Consider the following 12,233-nt stretch of genomic DNA (forward strand, 5'->3'; position numbering starts at 1 on the left):
CCCAAGCCCCTGGGTGCCCTAGCCGTAAAGCCGGGATAACACCGCCTCCCGCACTGCGTGGGGGCGAGGCTTACATGCGGTAAGGGTCACAGAGTGCTGCAGGTCAGGAGCAACAGTACTACAGAACCACGAAGGGAGTCCAGCTGGAGCCACGCCGCAGCCCTGGTCCACACCGACCTCTGGTAACAGGAGGGGACGCGCCCACCAGGCCCACGGCAGGCGCTCCATTCACGGTCGTCTGCCTACAGCAGGTCCTGGCCGGGGAGGGGGCCCAGATTCAGCCCAGGGACCCAACCCCCGTCAGGGCAGGACCGGGGACCGCAGGCAGGGCTAGAAGCAGGGAGGCGCTCCTGGTGACCCGGCCCCAGAGATACTCAGCCCCCAGGCAGGGCCCAGCAGTTATAAATCATTATTGAAAGTAACAATCAGTGGGCCAATCAACAAAACCAAGCACTTGAAGCTTTACATGTTTCATCATTAAAAGGGAGGCCCTGCCGGTGCCGCCAGTTAAAGTGATGGGGAAACTGAGGCCCAGAGAGGGGAGGGACCTGCCTGAGGTCACACAGCTGGAAGGGGCCCACAGCCAGCGGGAGGGTGCTCGCGGGATGCCGGGGGGTGAGGACCCCAGAGCGGGGTTGACAGCCCTGCCCCCACTTTCCTGCTCCCACTCCGCGGGCAGGGGCCAGTGGGAGCCCCTGGCCAGGCCCCGTTTGAAGATACATTCCCGTTAGAACCCATCCTACTTGTCTGATTTAATCACAAACGGGCTGATTCCCACAAAGTGGGGCACGACCCGGGTCATTTCGTGGAAATGAATTTCCCGGGAAAGTGGAAATTGTCACTTTATTATGGGATTAAAAACATTCAATCCACTTGAATAATAATGGGAAATAGGGCAAGTCCAGGTCCTTCCTCCTCCCTCTTGTTAAGGAATTAGGATCCACCAGAAGGGGCAGGAGGTTCCGGAAACAGTGTCTGTGGCCCCCAGGGCTCTTCTCATGGAGCGGGTGTTTCCAGAGGAAGGGGAGGCTCCCCCATCCCGGCCTCCCGACCTCGACGCTCTGCAGGGCCCTCCCCAACCCTGGTCACCTGTGTGGTTCCCAGCTCCTGCCTTCGCCCAGGCTGTCCCCGCCCTGGGTCCTGCTGGGAGCACCCCGCCCACCTGCCGGGCGCTGGGACCATAATTCTGCATCGCCCCACGGGATGTTCAACAGACACCGGCAGACGGGTCAGCACACCGTGAACGAGAGGCCTGTGGCACACATGTGCGCGCTCCGCTGCGGTACAAAACACGAAATGTGAACCGTGTCCTAACCACGTTGCAGTGCACAGTTCAGGGGTGCTGAGCACGTTCAGTGTGAGCGCGCAGCCGTCACCCTGTGCGCCTCCAGGTTCTCCATCTTCCCAGGCCGACACTCTGTCGCCTGTAAACACCTCCTCCCACTGCCCCCTCTGTGTTGTACCTTCTCTATTGTGTGATTACGTCTGTATCATATTTCCTACATCACATGTTCCGTGACGTTATGCTAGTGGACAGGGCCCCAGCCTGGAACCCAGAGATACAAGCACGGGGTCCCAGGACCCCGATTTGCACAAGCCCCTGAGAAAGACAGCCAGGCGGCTGGACCCCGAGGTGAAAACTCCTCGCTGGAGAGGAAAAGGAGGGGCCACCACAGCTCCGAGGGCGCAGGATGGGGAGACCCCAGCAGGGCCACCGCGATCACTGAGAGGAGGCCAGGTGCCGCCCCAGGGACGGTGGCTGGACCTTCGGCCGGAGACATGTCTGCACCCAACACCCTGTCACCTCGGGTGCCCACATGAAGGTGATAACAGGGAGACAGCCACTGCCTTTTCCTGCACGTGAGACAGCCCAGCTGCCCCAGGGGCTGCCACCTCCACCCTGTGACCACCACGGCCAGCCCCCTGGACAGGGGCTGAGTGGTGATCTTGTCGTGACAACAGGGGAGGAGGCGGCAGAGGGAAGTCAGGAGATGAGAAGGAGGACGAGTGAGGCCCCTGCTCTGCGGAGTGAGGGAGAGGCCAGCGTGTGGACAGGGGTCGGGATGGAGACGCGGGCTGGGGCCAGGTGGGGAGCGCCTCTTCCCCTGCAGAGGTGGGAGGTCATGCCGTCCTTGGGAAAGGAGAGTGCGGGACTCAGGGGTGACCTCCTGCTGCGCCCGCCGTGCTCACTCCTTCCCGAGTGTCAGGGCTGTGCTGGCCCCGAGTTGGGGTGCGCCTCCCCCACGGGTGTTTCCCACGGACGGGAGCCCCCCGAGAGCCCTGTGGTTCCTGCCGAACTCCGGTGCTCTCCGGCCAGAGTGTTGGAGAGCTCTGCTCTGGGCCTGGTCTCTGCACCTGAAAGTGGGGCTGCTCACCTCTCCCCAACTAGGTCTCCCTCCCAGCTCTGACCACTCTCAAGGGCCAACTTGGGCCCCCACGTGGCCTGGCATTTACATGCTGTCCCGGCCAGGCTGAGCGATGCCCACTGGCATGGCCCCAGCTGCCAGCCCACCTCCGGGCAAGACTTGGGGTCTCCAAGGTGGGAACACTGTCGCACCTTTTCCCTTCCAGGGCTGGCTGTCCGCCGTGGGCAAGTGGGAGGCGTCCTGCAGGGATCTGGGGGATCAGGCCCTTGTTGCTGGGGAGGGGGCGGAGGGGGCAGGGCTTCGCTTTTCGCAGGCGGGGCTCACAGGGCAACACTGTGGCTGAGGGCAGGCGGCTAGAGGGCGGGAGGGCTGAATCAAGGCCCAGAACCCCCAGGGGGACCTCGGGGACTCAGCTGGTCCCCTCTGGGATGGAGAGCAGACAGGTCTGGAGCTCAGGTCCCCAGGGGGCCCCACTCCCGACCCTGCCCCACAGCGCCGTGCCCTCAGCCCTCACCCGTCTCCTCAGGGAGCCCTCCCCAGCTGCTCTTGGCTTGCTGCCCCCGCCCCAGCTCTGCTCACCTCTGCAGGATGGGCGGGGTGAATGAGCACCCTCCGGCCCCCCAGCCCCCAAACCCCTCCTGGGGGCCCCTGGGAGGAGAGACGTGCGTCCCCGTGGGCACCTGTGTAACCAGCGCAGGCCCTCCCAGCCAAGGCCACTGGTTCACTGGTCTTTACATCCTGAGCCCAGAGCAGGGGCTGGAGCCTGGACTGCACCCTGGGCAGTGCTGCCTGGGCTCGGGGCCGCCCCGTCCCGCCACTCCGCGCCAGGGCCCCCACCCCCACCTGGCCCCATGCCCTCTTAGGAGTTCTTTTTGGCTCCTTTTACCAGAGTCAGCTTTGGGGGACTTCAAGCCAGCGGCCACAAAGTGCACAACAGGGGCTGAGAGGAAGCATATGTATGCTCTGCATTAGGCCACGGGCCATACTCACGGCAGAGGAACGTACTGAGCGCCTGCTGTATACCAGGGACCGCTGTAGGCCCTGGGGAGAGGGCGGCCCACAGACAGACGGGCCTGGTCCCCAGCACGTGTGTCCTCCCGGGACAGACCCACACGGAGCACATAGCCTGGAACAAACAAGGTAATTGGAAGCAGCAGAAACCGAGCACAGCCCCGCGGGGAACCCGGAGCTGCGGGCCAGGGCAGCCCAACCCTAAACGGACCGCCGTGCCGTCGTGCAGACCAGCTCCGCGGTGGGCGGCGCAGACAGGGCCGAGGGCGCGGCCCGAGCCTGCTCCACAGTGTCGGGGCCTGAGCCCGAGGCTGCCAGGAGCTGGGGTGACTTGGCGGCTGGCTGAGCCTCCTTCGGGTGCCCTCCCTCGCGTTCCTGGGGCCCCTCCCGGCCATCAGCCAGGACCCCTCCTCGTGACTGCTGGGCCGCAGTGTCCCAGACACTCTTCAGAGCCCTGCAGGGAGGGGCCTGGAGGAGGAAACTGGGCCCAGAGAGGTGACCCCACCTTCCAGGGTCACACGGCAAGATGTGGCCAGGTGAGGTCGTGGTGGCGAACAAAGCCCCAAACATCTGAGTGACCCCGGGTCTGGCCTGACGGAGGTCACTGGCCCCCAGGCCTGGTCTGGCAGAGGGCGAGGGGCCCCAGAGCCCCGGGAGACTCGGTTCTCCCCGGTGGAGCCAGGCTGGCCGGCTGTGAGGACAACCACAGGACAGCTCACACTCACAGGTGCCGCTCTGAGCGCTGACCTGCAGGAATCCCGTCAGCCCCACCAAGAAACAGGCGCAGGGAGGTAAGTGACAGCCTGGTCTCCCTCTGTGGTCAGAAGATCTGGTCCGGGCGCCCCAGCCCATGAGCCGTGGGGAGATGCCACAAGCATGGTCCCCGCTCAGCCAGGAGGCTCTCCTACCAGACCGGCGGGCGAGTTCCCTAAACCCAGCACTGCCATCAGCCAGGCTGCAAGCTTCGAGAGGCAGGGCGTCCCCAGGGGCCCCCAGGAGCATAAACAAGCCTGGGGGTTCCCGTGGGAGCCGACCCAGCCCCGGGCATCCACCCGCCCTCCTGGCTCAGAGCCATCCTGGGGCTGGAGCCAGGACACAACCCCTTCTCTGGGTCAGGATTCCATTCCTGGCTTCTGTTCCCCTTCTGTCCCAAGGGCCGGGATTTCCAGGGCCAGAGCCCCCGCTCGGTCCTGATGTGAGCCAGGCAAATCCCCAGTGCCTTCCCCACAGGCCGGGACCCCTTCATTCCAGCCCCGTTTCCCGCCTTTGCCGCGGGACCACCATCCCTTTGTCCTGGGTGCCCTCACCGGGGCTCCATGGGAGCAAGACTGACGCCCAGGGGGTCGAGCCCCTTGACCGATGCTAACCCAGAATGCCCGGCTCGGGGTGGAGCCACACCTGCTACAGATTCTGCCCCCGACCTTGCCAAGGCCTGTGCGGACCCTCCCGAACACACATGGTGGGTTTTTATTAAACTTCCTTGTTAATTGCACAAGTAATGCGCGAATACATCTGGAGTGAGTTTTAAAACAAATCCCAGACACCGTATCATTTCACTCATAAATACTTCAGTACACAAATGGGGCTTTACAATAATTTGCTGTAGAAATGATGTTGGTTTCTCTACAACCAACACAGCTCACGCTGACAGAGGCAGTGGGACGGGAAGGCCCACCCGGCGGGGCTGTGCTGGCGCCGAGCTCGCCATGCGGCCTGGAGCGTGCTCCTCGCCTCTCTCACCCAGCCCCGGATTAGCGCTTCCCCAGTTCACAAAACGTCTGTCCTAAGGGCCTCCTTGGGACACCGCTACTGGGTGCAATTCTTCGCGGTTATAAACACCACGCTGAACATCTTTGTGCTAGAGACGATGTGTGGTTTTTGGATCATTCTCCACAGAGAAGTTCCCAGACTCCAGATTCCACCATCAAAGTCCTTGTCCCCAAATTGCTTTCCAAGAAGACACAAACACTGTTGAAACGCTCATAAATCACGGTGGGGGCAGGGGCGCGCCGATGCAAAGTCGCTGTGGCCCTGGGCTGTGACAGTGCGTGGGAAGGTGGCCGGGAAGGCTGGGATCTGCTCCTCGACTGCCCCATGGGGGTGGCTGGGCCTCCCCACCCACCATCAGTGTCCCCATTTGTCAAGTGGGCACACATCTGTGTGGGCTGTCAGTGCCGTGTCTTGTGTGTGTCCTTGCGGGAGACCGACCCCCAGCACCCGGAGGGACAAAGGAGTGCCCGGTCCACTATGGTGTGACCGCATCTGCTCTGGAGGAACCCAGGAGAGGGGTGGGGAGAGGACCATCCACCTGAGTGGGCGCTGAAGTATATTCACCTTCACTCCCTCCTCCCTCCCTCAGGCCTCAGGCTTGCCTCCGGGGAAGGAAGGCAGCTTTGCTGAACCCAAGCAGGAAAGCTGAGATCTCAGCGTAGGGAGCCCCAGGCTTCATCTCTCCCCATTTGCTCCTTTCTCGGGGCCAAGAGAGAGCACGTGACTTGCCCAAAGACCCAGAACATCTCGTAGCAAAGCTCAGATCCACACCCCTATCCTGCTGGAACCTCCTGCCGGCTTCCTTTCAGCTCTAGAGCCAGTAATTTGAGGAATCCACCTGACCATGGACCAGGAGAGCCAGCATCTGGACCACGGGAGTCCAGTTCCTGGGAGGCCTCCAGGTGCCAGCACCTGGCTGAACTCCCACCTGTGTGAGTGCCTGAGGCAGATGCTAACAGCATCCCTGTTTCACAGTCTGAAACTGAGGCTGGACCTCGCAAGGCTGGAGCAAGGGCACCCAGCCAGCTGACCCCGGCCCGGGGGGAGAACTGGCCACAGGCTGCTCCCCTGCCCGCTCCCCCCACCCTGGCACGAGCGCACATTTCTGGCCATTTAACGATGTCCTGCCTGCCTGGGGAGCAGGGTGGGTTCCAGAGAGGAGCGCCAGAGGGAATAAAACCAAGCTAGGTGAGAAATCCAGGCAGAGGGAATTGGGGTGAGGTGGCAGATGGAATTGTACCCTCCCCCTGGGTACCCCAGGAGAGAGGAGGCAGGGTGAGATGGAGTGGGGAGGGGAAGAGAGAGGCCCCGTCCTGGGCCCACCCCGGTGCCTTCTAGCCCACCATAAGGTGGAACCCCTGCGCTCCCTTCCCCGCAGACCTCCACCCTCCTGCAGACCCTGTCTCTGAAGACCCCTCCCTGAGGATTCCAGCTCCCCACCGACCCCTCCCCACGGCCCCAGCCCCACACAGACCCCCAGGCCCAGCCCCAGGTGCGCAGCGCCGCCAGGCGGCTCCAGCTGTCAGTTGGGCGATGAATTACACGCTGTAAGAAGGTGTTGACAGGAGCAGCTGGACGCAGGCGGGCGATGAAACAAATTCACAGCGATCCTGGCGCGGGGCCTCTGGAGCGGTTTGGGGGCGCCCCCTACCGGTGGCGCGAGGTATTGCCCCACACTGCTGGCACCTCAGTCCCATTTCACAGGTGGGGACACTGAGGCTGGGGCTGCCCAGTGCAGAGCATCAGGGAAGGGGCCCGTGGGAGGGGCCACAGGGCAGGAGGGACCACTCGCCTCCCCTCTGAGCTGCGGTCTGGTCACTTGTCCACCAGCAGGAGACGCCCAGTTTGCAGGGCTGGATGGGGTCACCAGGGAGCAGGGCGGATGGCATAGCAAGGACCGTTGGACGTGGGTGCGGCGGAGAAGGGCTGGGGAAGAGGAATGGAGACCCCCCCAGGCACGTCATGAGCCCCGGGCCAGGTGCAGACGCTGGCTGCCTTGCTGGACCCTCCCCATCGCACCTGCTCTCTAGTGTGGGAAGAGGGGGACCTGGGGCTCTGGGGACAGGTAGGAAGACCCCATCGCCCTCACAGCTGAGACCCCCCACCCGCTGCATAGACACGGCTTCAAAGACGGGAAATAGAGAGTAGGCAGAGCACCATCTCAGCTGCGAGCTCACTGCCCCCACTGCCCTGCCCTGCCCCCTCCTCCCAGGGACAGAGACAGATGGAGACATAGAGAGACAGACAGACACACAGGCAGGGTCTCAGAAACAGAGGGACAGAAACCCAGAGACAGAGGAAGGGGGCAGACTCAGAGAAATTTACATGGACGGGACAGAGAGTGGGGTTTCAGGGAAGATGGGCAAAGAGTTTCTTCCTGGGGTATTTGCACAAAGGATTTTCAAACAGTCTTTGTCTAGGACTGCCTGTGGCCCCGCCCACTGCAGCCAGCGGTGACCACCGTGTGACCCAGGCAGGGCACGCGGCCCCGCCTCCCCTCTCAGCCCCGGGGTGGATATCTGAGCACAGATACAGATGTTCCTGTGGCACGCGGGCCTGGGCACTGGGGAGGGCTGAGGTCCAGCACAGGCACGCTAGCCAGCTACACTGGCCTGGGCTGGAGCTCCCAGCACCCACCCTGCACAGCCGCAGAGGTGCAGAGACGCAGAACCATGGGCAGGGCCTGGAAGGGGATATTGGCCTGTGCTTGAACGCTCCCACTGATGAGGGGGTCACTCTCCCCAGAGGTGGCCAAAAGAGTCAGACAGTCCATTCTTATTTGGAGACAATGCTTCCTTTCCGTCAGCCCCCTGCCTCCCAACCCCGATTTCCAATGCTGAGGTCTGGAACCATGCACAACACAGACACCGATTTGACAAACATTTATCAAGCACCTGCTATGTGCTGGGGGAGGCTGTTGGTGCTAGAGCCATTCCTTAGGAACTAGGAGGCATCGAGGGAGAAAGCACACCCTAGGCCTGAGCCAGCCCCACAAGGCCAGAGCAGAGGCGGCAGGAAGTGAGCCTTGAATCTGTATCTCTATGTGCCAGTCCTCAGATACCCTCATGAGAATGTGGGGAGGGTATCACCCCCACTTTACAGGTGAGGAAACCGAGGCTCAGAGGAGTTAGGGCCCTATGCTGGGCACCAGGCAGGCTGGGACAAGCCAGACCTTGCTTTGGCCACATGATAGGTTTAGGGATGAGCATGGAACACGGTTCTGGCCTAGAGCCACAGCAGCCATCAAAGTGGGGCTGCGAAAGATGCCGACATAGAAAACGTCAGAACTGAGAGATGGAAAGAGACTGGGTCTTGATGACATCATGTGAACTCCTGGATCAAGCCATGCCTGAAGCCAAACCTTGAATTTTCACTTAAGTGAAATAATGTATTTCCTTCTTTTGCTTAAGCCAGCATGAATTGAGTTTTCCGCAGCCTGAATAACTCTAAGTTCAAAGACTTTGTGTGTGTAAAATGCATTCCTAAATATAAATGTGTGAATGCTGTGGGGGGAAGTGAGGGAAGGCCACTCACTATTATAATAAGAGGCTAACACGTATACAGTGCTTAGGAGGTGCTGAGGGCTCTGCACAGATTAGCTCACTGAACCCCAACAGCAGTCCCATGAAATAGACTCCGCCCCAGCCTGCGTGTTAGTTAGGGTAAGCAACGCTAGCTGCTCTGACCGATAACCCCCAGTGTCACTGACTTACAAATACAAGTTCATCATTTGCTCATGGAAAGTCCAAGTAGGTGTTTGGCAGCCAGTGTACAGGTGGTGATTCAGGGACCTGGCTCCCGCCCACCACCTCCCAAGGCCTTGTAATCCGCTGGACCTGCCCTGCCGGCGACAAGCACTGAGGGAGGACTGCTTGGAGAAGCCTTAAGGGCCAGGTCCAGGGGCGGCTTACATCTCCTCCGCCACATTTCGGGGCCACCACTCAGTCATGTGGCTGCTCTAACCGCACGGTGGCCTAGGAAATGTGGTCTCACCGGGTGCCCAGCGAGAGAAGGAAAGGGTCCAACCTTGCTGTGAGAGGTGGACTAGACGCCCCAAGCCACACAAGTGGGCAGGGGACACACTGGGGAGCAGGCTTAAACCAGGTGATCTTACTCAAGGCTGCACTGGGCCACCTCGCCCCCCTTAGGATGGGGAAACACAGAAAACACAAGCGCTGGTGAGGGTGTGGAGACATCGGAACCCTTTACGTGCACTGTTGGTGATAACGTCAAACAGCTGTCGCCGTGGAAGACAGTTTGGCTATTCCTCAAAAAATTGAAATTATTTTATAATCCAGCAACTCCACTCCTGGGTGCAGACTCAAAAGGGCTGAAAACAGGGTCTCAGAGGAGGTACTTGCACACCCAAGTTCAGAGCAGCACTAGCCAAGCGTGGAGGCAACCCACGTGGCCACAAGTGGACGAAGAGTTAAGCCAAATGTGTGCAGTCCATCCACACAGTGGAACATTATTCAGCCTTAAACAGGAATGAAACTGACACCGGCTACAGCGTGGCGTGACCTTGAGGACACGGTGCTCAGTGACATAAGTCAGACGCAGAGGACAGACGCTGTGTGACCTCACTTCTGTGAGGGCCCTGGAGGAGTCAGAGCCACAGAGACAGAGCAGAGGGTGGGGGCCGGCGGCTGGGGGCGGCGGGTGGGGGGTTAGCGTTTAAAGGGAACAGAGCTTCATTTTGGGAAGATAAGAGTTCTGGATATGGACGGTGGTGACGGTTGCACAACAGTGTGGATGTGCTCAGCGCCCCTGAACTGAGCATTTAAAAACGGTTAAGGTGGTAAGTTCTGCGTAACGTGAATCTCCTCACGAGGGAGTAAGTCGGGGGAGGGAGAACTTGCGTACCTTGCATCTCCCAGTGGAGCGTCCCTGGGGAGCGAGGCGGCTCTGGGAGGCCGGCCCCACCAACCTGCCATGGGGCCCTGCCGTGTGACAGTCTGATGCTCCCCCTGGCGCTGTCACTTGTAAGCAACCTCACTGACCCCCAGTTAGCGGTTTTCGTCTGGGGCGGGCGTGGTGGCTTCTAAGAGTCACTGCAGTTAGAAGATGGCGATCTTTTTCCTTCTCTAGGACGAACACCAGGTGAAGACGACACCGTTTCCCTGGTGGGAGCACCCGGCGCTGCGGTCTCCTGCTCCCACAGCCCGCCGCTTCGGAGGGCTGTTTATGGCTCTTCTCCTTGGCTTCCGTCTGCTCCCTGACGGGACCGCGAGCTCCTCCAGGGCAGGAAGTCAGGGAATGTGTAGCAAGCAGGTGGATGAGGAACAGGGCTGAAGGGCAGAAGGGGGGAAAGTCAGGGACGGCAGGCGTGTCTAGCTCTGCCACGCAGCGCCCCCGGGGGCAGCCCCGCGTTCCCGCCGCCCGTGGCTCAGCTCACGCCAGCCAGCTCCCCTCCGCCGCCCCGCCCCTCGGGAGCTGCAGGGCCTTCAGGAGGCCCTGGTCCCCAGGGGAGGCGAGGCTGGGGTCTCCAACCTGCCATGCCAGGGGGCCGGGGTGCTGGGCCCTGCTCCGCCTCAGTCCCCCGTCTCAGGCGGAAGTGGCCGGGACACTCCCTGGATCTGTCTTCCCGTTTCCTGCCCCCAGGCCTTTAGACGCGATGCTTGAAATGACCAGAAAAGTGGACATGGAAGCAGTTAGCAATGTCTTAAACGACTGATTGAATGTCGGGGAAAGGGCCACACTGTTCGCACGGTCGACGGGACGTAAGCAGGCGCCATCTTTCCGGAGGGCGCTGGGAGAACCTGCCCGGCCGCAGGCAAGCCTGCAGTGTCCGTCCTACGAGTAATCACGGCCGGGATGGAGAGCTGGGGTTAGTGTTTATGGGACGGAGTTCTAGTTTGGAAAGATGAGAAGGTTCTGGAGACGGACGGCGGTGATGGTTGCACAAGGGTGTGAAAGCCCTTAATGCCGCCGGAACATACACTTTAAAGAAAACCTCTGGCCGGACGACAGTGACGCACAGACAGCCTGCGCCGCCCATCCCGCAGCCGGCGCAGAGACCGCGCACCGACCCCGCACCCTTTCTGGCCGAGCCTCGTGCATCAGGTCCCCGTTGCTGCTGTAACAAACTACCCCAAACTCAGAAACTCAAAACAACACAATAAAAATAAACGTATCTTTTTTCTTACTGTTCTGGAGGTCAGACGTCTAAGGCGTCTGCAGGGCTGGCTCCTCCTGGAGGCTCAGGGGGACCTGTCTCCTTGACTTTCGCAGCGTCCACAGCCTGCCCGCACGCCTCACTCACGGACCTGTCCTCCGTCTGTCCCAAAGCCAGCAGCGGGGCGTCCCCCCCCCACCCCCGACTGCCTGGCTCCCCTAGGAGGGCCCTTGTGCCGCCCCGCGTCCACCTGGACCAGCTGGAGCCGTGCCTCTGCTCCGCGCCCTCCCAGCCATGCTCCTTTCGGCGTAAGGCAGCCTCATCTCAGGTTCTGGGGACGAGGTCGTGCACATCTGTGGGGGCCGTTGTTTAGTCTCCACACCTGGGTTAGACCTCAGACTCTTACCTCGGTGGGCCAGAGAGTCACAAGCCTTCGGAGTTGGGCCTTGTGCTGACACAGCATCATAGCACGCACGTTCCTTGGTGTCCAGTTAGTCGTCACCAGGAACACGGGTCTGCAGGCGAGAGCTTTTCCCCTCGTCTACTTGGGAACTGCCCGGTTTTAGCAATGAACCTGCACTCTTACAGTCGGATAGATGACTGGCAGATAAACGCAGATGTAATGGACTGGTGAGTGAGTGACAGATGATTGATGCGTACACGGTGGCTGCAGATGAGGGGCAAGTGGAGAGAGGACAGTGGACGGGAAGACGGCACAGACGGATGGGATGTGCTGAAACCTGGTGCTACAGGGACCTCCCTGAGCTCTCACAAGACAGCGTGGTCTTGGGGGACAGGTCGCTCCCAAGAGGTGGCACAGGATGGGGGCAGAAACTGAAGACCCGGAGGTTTGTATGGGGCAGCCCCATGGGGCGGAGGGGAGCTGCACCTCCCTCCTGGGGGAGCCCCCGACCTGGGACCGGCCCCCGAATCCCAGCATCACCAAGCTGGCAGCAGGTCCACCATTTGTC

Source organism: Camelus ferus, chromosome 18, assembly GCF_009834535.1.
Source record: "Camelus ferus isolate YT-003-E chromosome 18, BCGSAC_Cfer_1.0, whole genome shotgun sequence".
NCBI classification, from domain to species: Eukaryota; Metazoa; Chordata; class Mammalia; order Artiodactyla; family Camelidae; genus Camelus; species Camelus ferus.